Here is a 19,909-nt window from a genome sequence, read left to right as displayed (position 1 = left end):
GGGTAGAATGCACTTTTAAAATATCGAAGGGTACAATACGAAGGGTCTCCGTGTATGTATGTAAATTATATCCGCTCGAATATGGTATCCAATGTAATCGCGATATTATATTCGACCGGACGAGTATATTGTGCGTGTATGCCGTTCACTTCGTTGCCTTCGTTGTCGAATGCATAATTAACGAATTCAGATATTCCATTACCGGTTAATTTACTTTAATAAGCTGACGTTATGAAAAATGAGGATCCCGACGAGAGCACGTAGCGTTACTCTCGAGGTTAGCCCGTTACGTCTGTGTTCAATTGTGTATTACGAACGGCACTGTTAAAATAGAAAGAAATTATCAAAGGCTCGAGATCGCAACGTCATAAATATGAATTAGTTATAGCTTTCACGACGCGACTGAAAACAACAAACGAAACGAAGACGAACGTTCGATTAGTTGCGTGTCGGCTACGTAATCGTACAATAATAATTTCTACTTCGACGCATCCCAATAACTTCCAAGAAACGCTTTTCTAAATATCTCGCACAAGCGGAATAGTTACCTCCTAATATTCTGGACGGAGTAAGTCATTTCCGAGAGAGGAGCTGAGTCGCGTGTTTTCCCGTGGGGTCCGTAACTACACACGAGGGTAGCCGGTGCGCGCGTCCGACAAAAAGCGCTGTTTTCGGAGCCGCGAATGTTCGTGCGGTTTCCATTGCGAAAAGCGGAAAGAAGAAACGTGGGCGAGGTGGGTGATCGATCGTCGGTGGCCGCCTCCGCCCTCCTACCCCTTCCGGGCGAGGAGAGAAAGGGGTGGAGAAATGGGCGAGAGAAAGGTGCTCCCGCAGGGGAAGCGAGAGAGGGAAAGCATGTAGTAGCTATAGTAGCGAGAAAGAGAAAAGGGCGATTCGACATCGGCGATATCTCACTGATATCCGACCACGTTTCACGATCTGGATTTGCGACGAGGCACGAACCAAACGCCGCCACGGAGCTGGACCAGCTCCGATTACTTTCGGGATTTCAAGATTGGAAAATAGATAGAGAATCTCGGTCTCGTCGAACGGAGCCGTAATCTTGGTGGCAGCAAGGCTCTGTATCACTTTCCCTGTACTTAATTTGAAACCATTTTATTTGTGATATTAACATGGGTTGTTAATACAAAAATAATATTATTACAACAATAACAAAAATATTAAAAAAATTTCTAAAGCCATCGCCAATTTATTTCTATCACGATGTAAATATCGCGAATATACGCTCGTATATCCAACATTTTCTCAAAGGAGAAACATGGGAATGAAGTATTAAGTAATACAATATTTACACGACGTTGGAAAGAATCCGTGCTGCAAGATGGATCCTTTCCTTGGGAATATTCCTCCAAAGGATTAGAGTTCCTCCTATGAGAAAGTATGGAAGGGGAGCGAACGAGGAACTACGTGGCAAGCAAGCGGATTTTGGAGTCACCGATATTTCAACGGTAGCACCGGATCGAGATTTGCGATGGACACGAGCCAACGATCTCAGGAGGATCGCACTAACTCGGATTACTTTCACCGAAACATTGGGCGAGCCGCGAAGATTGCGAGCAGGTAAAACGCGAAAATCTTTATCGTGTCCTTTTAACAACCATCTCGGTCGGTAGACGTTTCCGATCGAAAAGCACCGGTTATCTTCATCTGAAAGTTATCTGAACAAAAAAAATTAATACACCGCTCGAGTTGAATTAGATCAAGAGATCAAGGGTCCCAAAGGTTTTATTGTCCGTCTGAGATCGCGCGAGCGCGCGAGAAAAAATGCGACCGGAAGGAGTACGGCGGGAAGAAAAATAAAGTGCCTCGAAGACATAGACCGATCGATACTTCTTCCCATGCAACGGACGCACCCTGTACCGACGACGACGACGACGACGACGACGACGGCGTAGCGACGGTGCTCGGCTGCAAATGCGATCTTCTCTCGCGAGTGTCTTATTCGTGTACTCCGCGGAGTCCCTCGCATTAAAATTCCACGGGGCTGGATCGGCGCGCATTAATAAAATGTACCGCGAAAAGCTCGTTGCTCACGAAGAAAACGAAGAGCGGCTCTCGCGTCTACGCGTCGCATAAAATATTCATAATTACACGAACAGCTTATTTTTTAGGGCGTAATCTCGCGCGTAATTTGGTTTCTTCTTCCTCGATGTCGAGCATTTTTTATCCGCTTTTCTTCCGCTTGCTCTTACGATGACAAATGGAGGATATGTATACGTTGTCGCTTCTTCTCTCGATCTTCCTGGTCCAAACGTTTCTCCACTTTTATACACAAATCGCTATAAACCATGAGAGCTCGGACGGGATCAATAATATGCCCGGCGTTACGTGAATATTGGCCGAATTTTCCTGCGAGTCTAATTGAACGAACTATTAATGCCTGATTGCGAAATGTTCTATTCGAAGACGAGAGAAATCTGCGATTGTGTGCGGCTTCGTGGCGCGCGCGCGCGCGCGGTATCTTTATAAACTATAACTAGCTCGCGCAGCATATTTCCAAGCCAAGGTTAGAGCCTGGTTGGCTGGCATTTTAGTCTAAGAATTTCTGGTATTTCCTACTGGCAATACGCGCGCATAACCCGGAAGGGCATCGATTCGGAGGGCGGTCTTTCGAAACGCGCTCGCGGGTGCGTGAGACCGTAACCGCTCGATCCGCGGAAACAACTTCGTTCTACGTGCTATAACTTGTTTTATTCGCGTACTCGAGAGCGTTTTACCGTGGCACGTACGAGCTTCCTCCGTGTAAGGTAAAGGCGAAGGCGTGCGCACGGGGGAGCGCTAAAACGTGGAAAAGTGTTGGTAAACAACGGCAATAATGACGATGGCGGTGGAAAAGTGGACGCGCGACGGGAACGTGACCCGACTATCCTCGTCCGAAATGCACTTTTTCATTTCCTCGCGTTCGTATTTTTCTCCCCGCGAATGAAAATTCCACCGCGGTTCGACACGAGAGCGTAGGCATTCATCGTGCGCGGCGAGCCAGCTGCGTAATTTTCTAGTAGCCTGAACCTTGGGAATTATACAATATGTTCCTCGAGTTAATTGGCTACTTAAAGCTAAATTGGTTAGAGCCTGATATTTATCTCCGAAATAATACTGTCGTTAAAAGATTAAATCTAATTAACGACGTACATGTGTTGCGTTCGCGTATGTTACTTTCCTAATAAATTATGTACACTTTACGAGATTTTTCTCGTTACCGTAAATATCTTCGTTAAGTACATGGGTATTACAATATTATGCCAAAGTAAAGGAGGATTTCTCGTTCACGGGTCACTTCCTTATTCGTTCAGCCGTGATGAGTTCGGGCCGCGTCCTCAAGACCTGTTTACGTAAGTATGAATAAGACGTGCCGCATTCTAACGGTTGATCTATTTACGTCCACTGCTCCCCGAAATCCTAGCTCGCGCCCGGCCCGAACGCACCTAATTTTACATTCGGAGCAAAAACTCCGGCACCGCATGGTGCCAAGTGGAGCCCCGACAATCGATCTCTCACCCCGCGTGACCTTTCCCGCATCGGGATCGCGTCGGAGGGGAAATATTTGCGAGGATATAAAAATTTCAAAGTTTGCGCAGGATTTCGAAAACGGCGGCGTGCGCACGTCCGACGACGACGATTCGAGACTGTTGAAGTAAAGATGAGAGCTCGGGAGAATAATGGCGGATCAATCGGACGACGTCGAGGAAAAAGGTGGGGAACGTTATAGGAAATGCGAGTTCACGTGTCTCGACCTAATCCCGTTCCGTCGTAATTGGATCACGTGGAGAAAGAGCGAGGTCGGGGCTCAGCTTAGCTGCGAATTAATTCCGCTGACCACGTGGAAAGTTCCCTCGCGTCCGAGGACAGCCCGCGGCGAAGCCCATCCGGAATGGGCGATGGGCGAAGTTCCCTCTCTCCCCTCCCCCTTCGCAGAGCGGAGTCACGAGGGGGGGGGGAAGCAAGATGACGCACGTCGCCCGTAAAAATTTCCCCCGTTGACTGAGATAATCGCTCCGTATCTCATAGATTTATAACGGCGACTGCCTCGGTGCGACAATGGCGCGACGCCCGGTACGTCACGGAATTATTGCAAGATAAGATTTACGGATTGTACAAAAACCGGGAGTGTACTGTTGCTTTTGGCGCGTTTGTCTCCGCTTTCTGCGCGCAATTCGCGCGGGTGACGCGAACGCGTTTCTTCCACCGTAATACTTGAAACGCGCGACGGATTTGGAACGGAATATTAATCGCCGGGGAATGAGTAATACCCCCGAAAATACGTTTCGGTATAATTAAAGCGGCCCGAGTTTATCGACCACGATCGTCGAGATCGAGATCGAGAGGCATCCTCCGACGCGTCTTCATTGTTATTATCGTCATTATTATGTAATTAATCATCATTATTATGTAATTAATTGTCACGTAATGTGCCCTGTTCGCGAGACATATTAAAATCGTATAGAAACACCGCTCCAGTTTTCCCGCGCTCTCGTTTAACGATATTTCAACGCAGACCGACTCCGTATCGGTAGTTTCGATAATTCCAGAAAAGCCAGATACCGCGCATTAACCGTATTCTATGGATGTAACTTTAATTAACCGCATGGTTCGATACGCCGGCGGGGAAAGATAGTTCCCGCTCAATATATACTGCCGATCCTTTAGAAATACGACGCCGAACATGTCGAAGCGTAACTCGAAACGATATAGAAAATGTTGTTACTTTAAAAGCTGCACGGGATAAAATCGTATGAAAGGTTATGGGGCGATTTTTCCCAAATGGAAAAACTACAAAGTTTCAGATGTCGTATAAAAAACAGCTCGCATCAAATTGGAAGGTTTTTTAACATACGCGTTTTTATTATTTTCCTTTAGAATTTAAATGGAAACTTTTGTTTCATCGAAATGTGTAGCTATTGTTGAATTAAAAATAAGCATGACGAAATCGAGCGCAAACGGATGTTCGCCGAAAATATTGAAAAGCAAGTCACGATCGCACTGATATAAACATTCCTTATCTACTCGTTGAGAAACGATAACAAAAGCTTAATTATCGTTTGTGTTGTTTCAGTTTGTAATCTTCAAACTTCCGTTTGCTTGCAAAATAATAATAATTATCAAATTATATAACAATTCTAAAAATATTAAAATCTTAATAACTCTCGTGACACATCTTTCTACGTATGTATCTATATTCTGCCCTATATAATTTTCACCATCGCAAGAAATGCATGTCGAGCATACACATCTCGGCGAATCTCTCTTTCTTGCTATTTTGTTTTCATACTATCTTACTCGATTTCTCCGTCGAAGGTATCCGACGATTTCAACCGGCGCGGTCGTGCATGTCGATTAATGAACGGGGTCAATGGAAAGTGCGAGTATTCGAGAGATCAATCCTTTCGATTTCTATCGGCATTGACCCTGTCCGCTCGCATCGCGGCGCCGATCTATTTATATCGCACACGCGAATCTTAAACGACGTCGCGGCAATCATCATTAAATCACGGATCACAACTCGGATTAACCCCGTTATCGGCGATTAATAATCATATGCGATTCGAAGGTTCAACGCGCCGGTCGAGTAATTGGCCACGGTTCCATCTGTGTTGTACAACGAACGATGAATCGACTGGATCGGCGCAGCATCCGCTCCGCGATGGAAAATCACAAATGTGCGATCTTCGATCGCATCTGGCTGACTGAGCCGACTTGCTTCGTCGCGGAAGTATCGGCGACGCCGATAAAAGCTGGTTCAACGGTCGCTCATCGGAGAATCGTGCTTCTGGCGCTTCCTGCGTCGGCCGCCGGTTGGCAACAATGAAAGTGCTCGATTACACGCTCGTTATATAATTAAGATTGTTATGTGTGCCGGCGGGAGTAAGCGCGCACAAGCGCTATGTGTTACCTTGCAGCTGGATGCTGCGACGGACGTGTATCACCCACGGATGGATTCTAGCGTGCTTGTGGCGCGGAATTTTAAAAACGTTAAATGTAATAAGAGAAAATGACAAAGAAAATAATACAAAAAATAAATGTAATAAATAACAAGAAAGAACAAATTAAGTTTAAATATTCATTATAGTCTTTACCAGATAAAATTATTTTAGACGTTTGTATATCTCATTTCATAAGCGCATTAATTTATTTTATTTCTGTTATTGAACCTGATATATATTTTAATTATATTTATTAATTATTTATATATCGTTGGCGTTAAAATCTTCAAGTTCGTGCATTATCTACTTGCACATTTTGTATTTTCGCTGTTCGTCATTGCGATCGTTTTTTTTTATTTATAAAAGGATCAATAACAATAATAAAACAATTTTTAATGCTTTCGTTATAATTCGGCTTGAAATTAGGTGTGTATATATAACTTACGATTACGTGTATATAACTTTTCTGCCAATATAAGTATCTATCTTTTTATTTCTCTCTTTCACATTCGCGCAATTTCAATATTTGCGACAATTTGCGGAACGCAGAATTTCCTCGCACGAATACGGCGCTTCCGCCGAAAGCCTCTGCCTTATTTTTGAAACCAAGCACAAGGTGAAAATTATTCATCCGAGCGGGAGTTTATCGCGGCGCTTTATGCGCGTGCACGCGCACGACGGTCATCGCGATAATGGCTTTATCGCGATTAACGTCGCCCACCAGCGTCCGATATTACGCAGTCGCGGCTTTGGATCGGAACCGAAGGGCGGGATAGACCGACAGAGCAAGCACACACAAGGAGGACAATGTACACGATTTAAGCATCACATGCGCCGGCGATCCCAATTTCCTGATATCCATCGATCGGTTCTTACACGCGAGAGTCCTTAAGCCCTCCGCGGGAGTTATCTATTCCGAAGACTATACATACCGTTCCACTCAGCGCAACATTTTCGCAACTGATAAAGTTGAATCTATTTCCGCGAATAGAGACAATCACGGAGGTGCACGTCGATTGGCTGTTGCATCCGCGAGATGCTCCTCTACTCAATGTGATTACGTTATAGCTCTTGTAGTGCTTTCTAAGTGCCGCTGCTAATGACTTCCGTCTAGTCTGAGAGGATACCGCCACACGACATTTCCCCTGCTTTTCTTCCAATTTATTATCCGCGAAGAACAATGTGACAACGATCTAATTCCATCAGCAGAAAAAAAAGATGCTCTTCTTTAAATTTTTTAAAAGACTCGCTTTTTCGAAAATAACTACGGTTTTCTGAGGTACAAACTACGCTGTTTCGGACAATATTAACAACATTGAATTATTTGTAATTTGTTAAACATTTCCAGTCTTCAATTATCTCCTACTTTTCTTTGAGATATGAAAGATATTGCAAACAGGTGAAGATAAGATACAAGTAGTACGTTGACAACTTACTCGAATCGAGCGTCACAATTCAAATAAGTATATTCTCGGAATATCCGTAGTATATAAATGTTTTAATCGTTGTACACGTTCGTACGTTGTACACATGGACATATTCGGTAACGCGTCTTTTTTAGCTGGCGTGTCGATTACGGAGGTCATTGTCCGAATAATTGCTATTTGAATATTCGAGCGTAATGCGGATGGAATATCCGCAATACGAACAAAGGCGTATCGTTGCCATCTTTTTGCGATTTTAAAACAATATATCCTATATAGCAACATATCCTCGAGCCTTTGGCAACAATATCGATTCAGCTGGCAAAGGGGAAAGAGCAATATAATTATACGTCATAGTGTGTAGAATGACATATGTCCCATGCTATAATTATACCATGTAATTGTGAGACTAATATTATAATTATTATTTTATCATCGTACTCGTTGACATCGACACTTTCGTTAACAATAAAATAAAACAGCTAAGTATTCCAATTCGCGATAGTACTCCAATTATCTCACGATAATACTGCAATTAACGTAGTAATTACGGCATTCAAATATCATTATTCTTATCAATAAGCATAACAGGCATTCGCCGTCTTAATAATATACTCGACAATGACACGTGCGAAGATCGCGGCAATTACATATAGTTAGAGCTCCACGTGCCTGTGTTTCAAGGCTCCATAATTAATCCCGAAGACTCGCGATTGTCGTACTACGGCGTATTACGCTCACGCTGACAAATTGTTCAAACAATCGTCGTCGGCTTCGACGAGACTCGTTATCTGTGTCCGATATTTGTAACTCGTGACGCGAACGCTCGCGCGTATGAGTTAGCGGAAAGGAAAGGAAAAAAGTGATAACGCTGCGACTCGTGAAATTTCACCTGATATACCGCTTGCGTTGACGCTATATTCCAAAGGAATTTCAACAGAGGCGATTAGGACGCGATACAAATTCCGATAGTTAGTAAGTTCATATATAGATATTATTTCCAATTAACCGCGTTCATACTTGAAATAGCCATTACGATCGTGTTTGTTCAACCTTGCGCACATACAGGCGCGCCAATTTTAGACCGCTGTACATAGGGATCTCACGCGATGCGCGATTTCATTTTCGTTCGATATTAACCGCGATATACATGCCTATACGGCTAACGTGGCGGCCAATAATGCTCGCCACGCACGACTTGTTCCAACCACTTTGAACTTGGATCTCGCAAATCGCATGGAAAACGGGGTAGTAGGTCGCTCGATCATCGGCTGCTGCGTTCGAGAGGCATCCCGTTTGGCATTTCTCCGAGCCGGCTGTCCCTTTCTATTCCGAGTCGCCGCTTTTTCACGACGTCGTCGAATCGATACCCAACAGAGGCGATGACGATGGCGAAATCGCGCGATCGGACGACGCGCGATAAATAAATATCGCGAGAAAAGGAAATGGCGCGCGCCATTGTTAAGTCTCGCAAACACTTCGAAAACGCGACGAAGTAACGAAGTAATTGAAAATCTTTGCCGTTTGTGCCGCCGAAATAGCGGCGTAAGAGTACTTCGAGGATAAGTTGCGGCCGAAAATGCCGAAGGAAACCAGGGTTCCTTGATGCGAGGGGTTAAAATTACGTTTAACCACAGGGCAACCGAAGATTCCTTTGGCCACCCTGTCGTTTCACCTTAGAGAGGGCCCTTAACGAACTCTCTTCTCTCTAACTTCGCTCCGCTTTCTCCACACTCATCAAAAATCCAGATCCTCTTCAAGCAAGTCGAGGGTGCAAGCCGACGATGCCGAAATCTCGTAGGTACGGACTTGCGCTGTGTACAGAATACGCGGTGATGTCGGCATATTATCTGCGAACGCGCTATTACATTGTTCGCATTATATATCGCCGTGATTGTCGCGACAGCTGCGCGACGACGTCAAGTACTTGTCAGCTTAATTTCCGCGCGTTCCGAGAATTTTTATCAAGTCCTAATCGCTCCTTTATTATCGAGATTATAGATTCCGTATGATATAACGTACGTGATAAATGTTCCGTAATTAGTTGCACAATTTCTTTTTCGTCTTGAAAAATTTTCAAAGTTTATTTTCTATAAACGTTTCGTATATCGGGCGTAAATTTTTATTCCGACTCTCGTGCAGCGCTCAAAGATCATTTTCGAATCATTTCAAATTCGATAATTTTTGAAATACCGAGGAAATTATAATTTAAGAGATTTTCAGCAATCATATAAAAATGCGGCAGATATCCGTGTAACTATGTGCATTTGGGCTCCCGCGCTGGGATTCTACGAATCAATAAAGCTCGCTCGCGTCACAACCTGCTGGATCTTAATGCAGCGTGCCGCCCGCAACAACGAGCGGATAAAACGTCGCGCACAATGAAAACACTCGCGGAACTCGGGTCGCAGAAACTTCCGACAATTTTCATAATTCGCTTTGACGGTCGTCCAATCGACTCTCGTTTCTCTGGTTACTACTGCCTCAATAAAGGTACGGGTCTCGTCCGTCAATATCAATAATCGTTGAAAAATGTGTTCCTCACGACACGATAATAATCATAATTAATACGTAAATATATCTATCGAGAATTCGAATTTTTAGTGCTTGAATTTATTATTCTGCGTTGCGATACGATGTCATAATCATCTAATTGGAATTTATTATGCAAAAATGTTGGATTCAAGTGCGGTGACAGTGTGATGACAAGCGTAGACAGTAATACGAATTTAATGAGGTAATTTCGCGGACTGACACCGAATCTACGATGTCTGTAAAAGAAAAAAAAAGCATGGAGCATTAAATATTCCTTTAATGCTCCATGCATAAAAAGATTGTCGGCGAGTCTCATAAATATGAAATATATCAATTGTAAATAGAGATTCGAATCAACAAATAAGTCTCGGGCGAGATGATCGTCGATCGATCGGTGTGGGACGCGCTGACGCAAAATACGCGTCGTCGTAATCCGAAAAGGAAGAATGCGGCGATAACCCTTTCACCGATATAACGGAGACAGAAAAGCGGACTTGCGAGCCGCGGCTCTCGCAAGAATGGAAGATTAACGATCCTCTATTGAGGGAGTGCGAGTCGGTATTCCGCTTTCGTTCGACAATGTTATTCTTAGGCAAAGCAGCTGCGAAATTAATGAAGGCACCGCCAAGGAAGACAGAGAGAGAGAGAGAGAGAGAGAGAGAGAGAGAGAGAGAGAGAGAGAGAGAAAAGCAGAGCGTGAAATAATCTCCTGCTGGAGTTACACCGGCGCGCGCGTCACATTGCACAAAAGGATATTTCGCGCTTCTCAGGCGGAAACGTCGCCTAGGAGTAGCGATTTGCCAATGATGGATGAGAATGTTCCTCGGGCTCAAGAACGAAAAAGTTGCCGTTCAAACGGAGAGAAAGAGGGAGAGACAGAGAAAGAGACTTTCCATGATATCACGTCGAAGACGCTTGACTTTCACGCCGAGTTATAGCGATTTGATACTTTGTATAGCATCCGAGAAGCGTCGGAGTGAATGCGATATCTTCACAGGCTTGCACTTATATTAGATAAAGTAAATTTATTACCGTAATCAGGTTCAGATACGTATTCTTTTTGGTTCGTTCTACATGCGTTCGATATAATTATATAGTATTTAATTATAATTACGGCTGACGGTGTATCTCTCTCTCTCTCTCTCTCTCTCTCTCTCTCTCTCTCTCTCTCTCTCTCTCTCTCTCTCTCTCTAAATGGCGCCAAAATTAAAACCGTCCCATCGCGGTTGGCGATCAAAGATCGCGGGGTTCACCGAGATGTTCTCGATAATGCGCCCAAAGATCACTCGAAGGGTGCGCCGGGAAATTGTTTTCGTGTACCTCGAGTGAGGGTCGATCGATTCGACTCGCCAGCGCGAGCGACATAGCCGGGCGATGCAGTTCGCATATATTACGTGACTGCCACCGATTCCGACGACCCATGTATTTGCCTACCACGGGCGACGGTATTTGCGCGCTGAGATTTTCCAATTAAACTGTGATTAATTCCGTGACGGACGGTCAGGACGTGCGCCCGGTTGTTTACAGCGGTAAACGAAAGAAGTCGAGGGGAAAGGGACAGAAAGATAGATAGATAGGGAAAGAGAAAACGCGGAGAAGATCGATGTGTACGGGAAATCGACGTTAATCTGATTTCGGTAGTCGAGCGGGGCGAGCAATTTGCACTCCAGTTCCCGGAAAAGCGCGCGCGTATACGCGCCGCGAAGAGATATACGTATACATATAGCGCGGATCCCGAGCGTTTACTCGATAAGCGACGTGTTATCCCGTTAATGCTTTAACAACGCACGCACGGAGTTCGGCGCGGCCGAACGGAATTTACGGTACATCAAGCCTTTTTTTTCCGGCAGAGACAACGCCGGCGAGTGCCGCGAACGCGGTGGGAATGAACGGACGCGAGTACACGCGCGAGTACCGCGTAACGCGATTGATGTATGTGTACCAGCTGTGCAAATAAATTCGCGTATCCGCTCGCGGAGCTCGCATCGAGAGCGCGTCAGTGCCCGCGATTCATTCTCGTTACGATCGCCGTTTATCGGAGAAAAGAAATTTCCACTTTCGTGAAACAAGTCACATTTCATCTTCGTTAAATGAGTCACTCGGATTGTGGCATAAAATAATAATATTGCAAAGAACCATCGAGAATATTATCACGTCGCGTGATAAGTCGATGGCGCGATATCTTTGGAAAGCGAACGACACTATTAGTTGATCCGAGTGATCGCCGAGTGACCGTCGCGTATGTCGACACGTGTATCTTGATAGCAGACGCTATCGCGAGAGGCGAGACGGTAAAAACCGGCTTTTCGTCGCTCTCGATTTTTAACGTAACTCGCGCTGTAATGACCGCGTTCGCGTGTAAAGTGAGTAAAATTCAAGGTAGGCGTCTCGCTACGTGCTAGTCATGTGACTGTTTGTATAGGTTTTCACGTTCAGAAATATGTTTCAGGCAATTTTTGCTAAGGAAAAAATAATTTTATGAGTTATGGTGTAAAATTTCATACGTGACAAAGTATATGTTACTTTTTCCAAATTATGTGATTTTTCTCATTTGACTCCGTTTTGATCGGCTGATCATGCGAGTCGTCGAGAAAAGTCATCATCTCCTTTTCGATTGAATTTCGACACGTACTGAGAAAGGGTTTCAAAACGCATGACAGGGGTGTCAATCACTATCCACGTCGGCTAAGAAAGACGAGCCCCATAACCTGCAACTTACAGTGATTTAGCCAGCGGCGTAGCCAAGTCTTCCCAACCTCACCTCGACCAAAAAATGTCTGCTCGATTACCGCATTTTCACTAAAATATACTAAAAAATTAGCAGCGAAATATCTCCGGTAAACTATATATTTTATGGTTGCATCGGATTCTTCGAAATCTAATGTACAAAAAGCAATGTTTTTTCTCACTTCGTCTAATCGAAAAATGCGAAAGTATGTGATTGAAACCGTGATAGAGCCTTCTTTTTCTGGTCGTCTGTATGAAGCAATGCAAACGTTGTGATTTTCGAGATCGATTTTCTAGAGTAAATAGTCGGTAAGGAGCCACAGAAAAAATCGACTGCAAAGCTGATCATATAATTTGATATAAAATCCGAAATCGAAAACTTTATCTAATACATGCCCTGACGAGACGACTACCTTAAACCGACGACAGGCGCGCGTATGTTTTGCTGTCTCATAATCCGCGAGAGGGAAAGCGAATTTAAATGGATCGAGGGAAGAAATGGATTTATTTCACTCCTCCCGCGCGCACGCCGCGCGCCGCGTTACTTCGCGTAAACCGGTTATTCGATACCTAAACTATTCACGCTCGCGTGAAAGAAAAAATTCCGATACAAGCGAGGCGGAAATACACCAGTGGTTTGCCCGTATTTAGTATCACGCTGATAAATTAAGTCACACTTTGCGTTCATTACCAAAGATGTTTTAACGAACAAATAATAGGAAAATTTAACATCATATTTGACTGCGTCTCGCAGGATGAACGAGTTTTGTTATACCTATCTTGATAACTAAATCGCAAAAATACGATCGGAATTCACCCGATTATAACTCGTCTACCATCGCGAAAATTACGATATATGTGGTAGACAAGAATTAAATAAAAAGAGTAATTTATCCGTTTCAACTTTATCGCATTATTTCTAGCGATCAAGATGCATCGAGTTACTTCAAATATAGAGCGAAAATCTCGAGAAACATTTATCAAATATTATAATTTCCGAAATTCTTATATATAATATTTATATTGGAAGTTTTAAATGCTCTGAAAATATATTTTCTATTTGAGGACATTTTTTATGTTATTATTTTGATTTACCCTTGTAGATCTAGATCATGCACTTTATATATTTAAGTATTGTGAACGTTTCAGATATTAAAACACGAGTCTTCGAAGCAACTCGAGTCTTCGTGCGATTGAAAGTTTAGTTTTTAAAAGCTATTCGCAGGAAGAGGATTTTCGAACGTTCAGCACAGTTATGTCTTTTTCGTGAAGCTACGCGATATATGGTATCAAGGCCGCGACTGTCGTCACCTGTTCTTGCGCTACATAATTGCGGCCGCGGAACGGAGTAAAATCGAGCAGCGGCGACGACGGGTGTATTACGCAGATATGTATGTACGTACCTACATACGTCGTCGGCGTGGCACGGAACTCGAGCCGCGCCGCGCGCGCTCTAGTCATCACGTAATAGCACGCGACCGCGTGCATGCGCGCGCCACGGCATCACGCTGCGCCGCGTCGTATCGCACGCGTGCGAGGACGCGACTGCTTACGCACCCACGTCCCACGTCGCGCGTGACGGCAAGTTTGCCTCCGTCGTGAGCGATATTATTCGCGAATTTTCGACTCGGTCGAGCGGTTCGAGTTCGCGCGAAACTAAGCGCGCCTCTTCTAATTATTTTTAGAGATCGGTATCGTGAAACTGCGAAACAGTTTTGTACATCCCACGTCCCACACGCGCAGGATGCCGACTAAGGACACACGATAACAATTGATTGACAGTTTCTCGATAACCGTCGCCTATCGCCGTTCGGGATAATTAGTCTCGATCGGCCAATTTTTCGCGGCGCTCCAGAAATTCCTGTCGAACTGGAGTTTGGCAACGAGATGACGAGTCTTCGGAGCGATAAATGTCACTCGGTCAGCTTTCTGCGCAATTAATTTGGTCCGCGGTCGTAATTTTACATAAAGTTTGTAGTTTGGTCGCGAGCTTATCAACATTCATGGGTGACAAGCCGAGGAGATAAGCGCGGTTGAGGTATCGAGTGGCGCCCGCGCGAATAAATATCTATTTCGTCGCAAGTTCAACTTTCCGCGAATCGAAAAATCACGCGAAAAAAAAACGGAGAATCGTGGAAATTCCCGCGTAAGAGATCGCTCTTTGCTTCGAAGTCCATCGGCAACCTAAACAAACATTGATTGACGACGCAATAACATTAACGATCGCGTCGTTGCTCGGCTTTGCTCCGCGACTTTCGCGGTAGCCTTCTCGACTGTTCTTGAAAAAGAATAGAAAAAAAAAAAAATAGAACGCGCGGTACGCGACGCGTACGTACAACATCGTGCGTCTCGTCGCACCCACGCGCGCGCGCGTGTCAAGATCATCCCGCGAGGAGACCTCGGAGCTCTCGGAAGGCCGGAGCCCGCGAAACGATCGGCACCTCGGAGTTCTCGGGATACTCACGTGTTTCTCGATAACACGTCTTCTCCGCTATCCCGACGACGAGAAGGTCGTGTTCCTTTCAATTTCTCCTCGCACCTGTCGCGATTTTTTTATCCACACCGCGCGAGTTCCTCAGGGAACGGAACTTCCTCCTCCTTTCTCACACTCTCTCAAACACTCGCGCCGAGACGAGGGATGGACAGGTCTGAAATCGGCAGGCAGGTACTTCCCACTCGAGGTAATTCCACACGCGTCGAGGAGGCGAGCCGAGTTGATTCGTACAAAAGTAAAAAAAATGAAGGGGGAGGGCAAAAAAAGGGATAAAATGAGAGAAAGAGGGAAGAGCGCTAATGCGGGATGCTGAGTGGGCACGGAAACGGCGGCGGACCGTTCCTCTCCTCCTATCACTCCACCCGATTAAAACTGTTCTTCGGTCTTCGGCGAACGTGGCGATTCGACGACGAGGTCGCGGCGGCTCCGCGCGAGGCACTGAAAAGGGAACTCGTCGCGCGCGCACGCGTACACGTAACGTACACACACGCGCACAATGCACATACACACCGGGGCCTCCCCCCTCCCTTCTTCGGTACCTGTGCGCGCAGTGTCTGGTGGTTACGTGGGTGTCTCTCTCCCTCCGCTGTTCCCCCGTGCGCGCGAGAAGGTAGAGAGAGAGAGAGAGAGAGAGAGAGAGAAAGAGAGAGAAAGAGCGTTTTATCGCCCCTTCCTGCCCGCCAGGCGATCTGTCCGTACCGCGTTACCAGACCAGTGCGCGAAACAACGCTCGCGAGTGCCGCTGCGAGACTGGAACGCGGGGTAACATGTGCGGGCTCTTACATAGCGCGGCATAGTGGTGGGACTCTCTGGAGGAGAGGGTGGCGAGGCTGGCGCAGTAGGGATGGTCGGTGTCCCCCTCTTTGAGAAGAGAACTCAGAACGGAGTAGGGAGCTGGCAAGGACGCGGGGTTCCGCTCCGGAGTCCGGCGACGCGTCGGCCGCTCGCTCTCGGCGAGCGCGCTTGACTCGTTGCCGCTTCGGTGCACGCCTCGCACACTGTCTCTCTCTCTGTCTCTCTTTCGCTCTTTACCCATTATCTTTAATTTTTGATTATATCCCGACTTTTACTATGTGTGCTGTCTGTGTTGTCCTCGAATTTTTTTTGGAAATAAAATTTTAATTTATTTCTATCTACCTTGCTTTTTTTTTTTTTTCTTTCTCTGTCTCGATATCTCGGTTTTTCTTTTTCTTCTCGTTACATTTCGACATGTATATATTTAACTTTGACACACGCACACGATATACAAAAATTTTTAATATTTTTTTTATACAAATACACTGTTTAAATATTGAAGGATGAAATTTAAACAATACCTTGAGTTGAATAATATTTTGTTATTTTTGACCACCATGTGTATCGAAATTTATTATTTTAACTTCATTGATTTAGTTAAATTAACAACTTAGAGGTAGGAGCAGTGGCGACATATATAGGAATGATTCAAATTGAGTATAACATTATGAATATCAGTGTATGCTTGACAGGAAAATTATGATTTCTAAAGCTTCGTGTTTCACAACTTGGCGTGCCACGAGTATTTTGATATGCCTTGCAGAAATATATGTTGAAAGAGGAACGCTAAGTGTAATAAATCCGCAGAACAATGAATCACACGAAAGACTAAGTTCGAAACTCGGCTACGACACAGCGCGAGAGGATTACCGCAAGTTTGCATTACGGTACGAGCCACTACGAGCGGGTGAACGAGCAACGCGGCGCGCGTAGACGTGTGTCGCGTCGGGTTCTTTAATTTCTATTTTCCGCCGCCGCGACTTGGCCTAGAGCCGCCGCAAGTAGCGCGAGTCAAAGCGGCGCTCGCGAACGCGAGAGGAAAATTACCGGGCGCAGGAAGAAGATGCATATCGGGACTTCCGCGATGAACCTAAGACCCGAGGCGGGAGGCGGAAGGTGCGCGCGCGTGATTGCAGGCCGACTTGATGTCCGCCCTGTATTCAACATTCAACGCCGACCTGGAGAAACGACTCGCGCGGCGGGTGGTACGGGCGGAGAGACGTTTTGTCTGTCTGGCGATAACGAGGGAATCCCGTGCTCCGCGCGCGCGCGCGCGCGCGACACGCTCGCCACGGAAGCAATTGTAAAATCGTTTCGGCGCTTTGTGTCGCGCGAGCGTTAACTCGCACCTCAAGCGCGCTCGCCATTTCACCCGCCGCGCCGGGGCCTTTGTCGTTCGCGCGTTCGCGCCACGAGCGGGGACAATGACGCGAAAGCGACGCTCCTCGGATTACGATCGCGGTATCGTCGAGACGTGCATCGGTACGTGCCGTGGTCTCGGTAAGCATTCCGACGATTTGTTCGACGCGATAAACCTTCCTCCGCGAGGCGGAACACGGAAAGAGAGAGTCACCTTTTCACCGACACGCCCGCGACCCGCGATTGCGTCCCGTACTCGCGCGCGATGTTTGCGCATATAATCTTGCGAGCGCGGAGAGTTCGAGTGGAAAGTTCGCCGGGAAGCGAGCGCGGTGTTTTCTGATTTTACCGCTCTTATCCTGTTGTGTTGTTTGTTCGCACGCTCCGCGTAATATTAATTGACGGCGTGAGCAACACATAGTTCGTGATTTCGCGTTGAAGCGGGCATGTAAAATTATTCCAACGCTTCCGCACGTGTATACGGTTGAGTCGCAACTCGCAGGTTTAAACGACATCTCAGCGATTTAATTTACTCGACGAAATTACGTCGGGTAGGTAGATATCGGCAACCGATTTCACTGGGAATTAGCGGCGGTCTTTACTCCGATTCGAATAACAAAATTGACAGCTCCACGGACACCAGTTTGACGTCCCTTGTCGGTCCCGGGTATCTCAAGCACGTAATAAGGTAAAAGCGACGATCTCGCTCTCGTCGTGGGAACGAGCTACCAACAACGGTACAGTGTTTCTATTTTTTTTTCGGCCGAAATCGTCGGGTAATTTCGCCGTCACGGCGCGAGTCGTGCGTCCGCACGCTCATCCTTAAAATTTCACCGCACATTTTACGGGGTTGAAGGTGCCGTGGAAAAACAGGCACGTGCTCGCGCGCGCGCGCGCGCGCGATGTTCGCGGTATCGCGCATCGCGCTGCCCATCACCGCGGTTGTATATCACGTTTAACGGAGCCCCCGCTGTGGCCGCCGCCTTATCGCGCTTCCGCTCACGTCTTCCTCCGCCGCCCGTATACATCGCGTATACGGTTTCCACCTTTCTTGCGATCGTAGCGTCGTCCCAGGGCCGATCCTACCCGCAGGGTCGGTAGTTACGACTATTAAGGGCCCTTCGTCAAACCGGGGAATGTTTAGTATCTCCAATAACGGCTTCGGCCGACCAATTTAGATTCGGGGCTGCGGCCGATATCGTCCCGCATCAGTTATTTTCTCGCTCTCATTTCTCCCCCTCCGCAAATACGAAAAATAACGGGTCGATGCCTCGACCGATTTTCTCCTCGCGATATTGCAATTTGGTTTCCGCGGGGCAATCCGCTATCCGCCGATGCCATCGGGAGAAAAAAGAGAGAAGGGGGGGAGAGAGAGAGAGAGAGAAAGAGAGAGAGAGAGAGAGAGAAAGAGATTCATCAACCGCATCAACGTATTCGTGCGCAACGCGCATTTTTTCCGCGTGCACGCGCTCGCGACAAAAATAAATTGAGGGAAATCGCCCGGCGGGCAAGCAAGCAAGGGAGGCGAGACGAAAAAAAAAGAAACGGGGGTAAAAAAATACGCTTCGGGATGCGGGAAGTGAGCTTCTCGCGTGCGAATATAGGCAATGCCAAAATATTTGCACGTAACAATTGCGTGTCGAAATGCAAACGTGGGTCACGTGCGCATTTCGACGGGCTTCAGTTTGTGCTCGATATAAACAAAAAACAAAAAAAAAAGGAAATAAACAGAAAAATCGCGAAGATTAAAATATTTCTGTCGTCTGGAATGCAGGCGCAAATATTAGAGTTTTAAAAATTGCCTGCAACCACACGCTGCGATCATGACCATGCGAATAATCTCGGCGAGATCGAGAATACAAGATAAATCATGAATATGAAAATCATGTTTGACAAGAAAGACAAATGTCGCGTGATCGAAGTGCAATCGTGGCGCGCCTCGACCATCGCCGAGTCGCAAATGATTCGGAGGAGGAAACGAACGGATAGAAAGAAACGTTCGATATGCGACGCGGGTGTATTGCTTATGCCAGTACGTGAATAATTGTGAGGAGTGCGCGCGAAGATAAGACCATTGCAGTTCAAACGATATGCCAAACGATAAGGCCACTTCACGGCCGTAAAACGCGAGACAATAATACATGCCCGCGTCTCTCACTTGCGCCACCGTGTTCACGCCAGAAATTTATACGCTCGACGATAACTCGAATTGTGATTACGTCTCGCCTCACGCGCTCGTTTAATCCGCGTTCGAGAAACGATCGACTTTTCTGCGCGCGGACAAATCTTTGCACGATCGGAAAAAATACGAAAAAATGCTCGATCGCGTGTAATCAAGATTACCCGCGTATTGTGATTCATTCAATACTCACGTGAAGTCCCTGCAGCCGATAAATGTAATCGTATTGCGCCGATAGCGCCGGTATTAATCGTTTGTAAGAAAGGCATAGCATAATCGCGCACGTTAAGATCGCATTCTAAATTGACGCAACATTTATTATTAATATCGACATAAAAAAATTAACTTCACTGAGTCATATTTGGTACGGTGCGCAACATAAAAAAATCTAAGCTGAAATAATTATCCAGGAATAAAAATGGATCTTCAAGTCACAGTTGATAATCATGACGAA

The 19,909-nt window shown here is 46.0% G+C and overlaps 1 protein-coding gene across 2 annotated transcripts in view; it reads right to left on the bottom strand.

Moving 5' to 3' along the window:
* LOC143896975 (uncharacterized) overlaps positions 1–19,909 on the bottom strand; it is an 82,694-nt gene that overhangs the window by 33,482 nt on the left and 29,303 nt on the right. The window contains exon 1 of one of the 2 annotated variants that reach the window (XM_077405204.1): positions 15,093–17,302. The exons of the other annotated variant lie outside the window; for it this stretch is intronic. The gene's annotated coding sequence lies outside the window, so the exon portion shown is untranslated. Of the gene's footprint in view, positions 1–15,092; positions 17,303–19,909 lie in introns of those variants that run through there. 2 annotated transcript variants of the gene reach the window in all.

Source organism: Temnothorax americanus, unplaced genomic scaffold (assembly GCF_048541705.1).
Source record: "Temnothorax americanus isolate GAGA-0224 unplaced genomic scaffold, ASM4854170v1 Scaffold2, whole genome shotgun sequence".
NCBI classification, from domain to species: domain Eukaryota; kingdom Metazoa; phylum Arthropoda; class Insecta; order Hymenoptera; family Formicidae; genus Temnothorax; species Temnothorax americanus.
The sequence above is the reverse complement of the archived record's forward strand: the minus strand, read 5'-3'. Positions and strand labels throughout refer to the sequence as shown.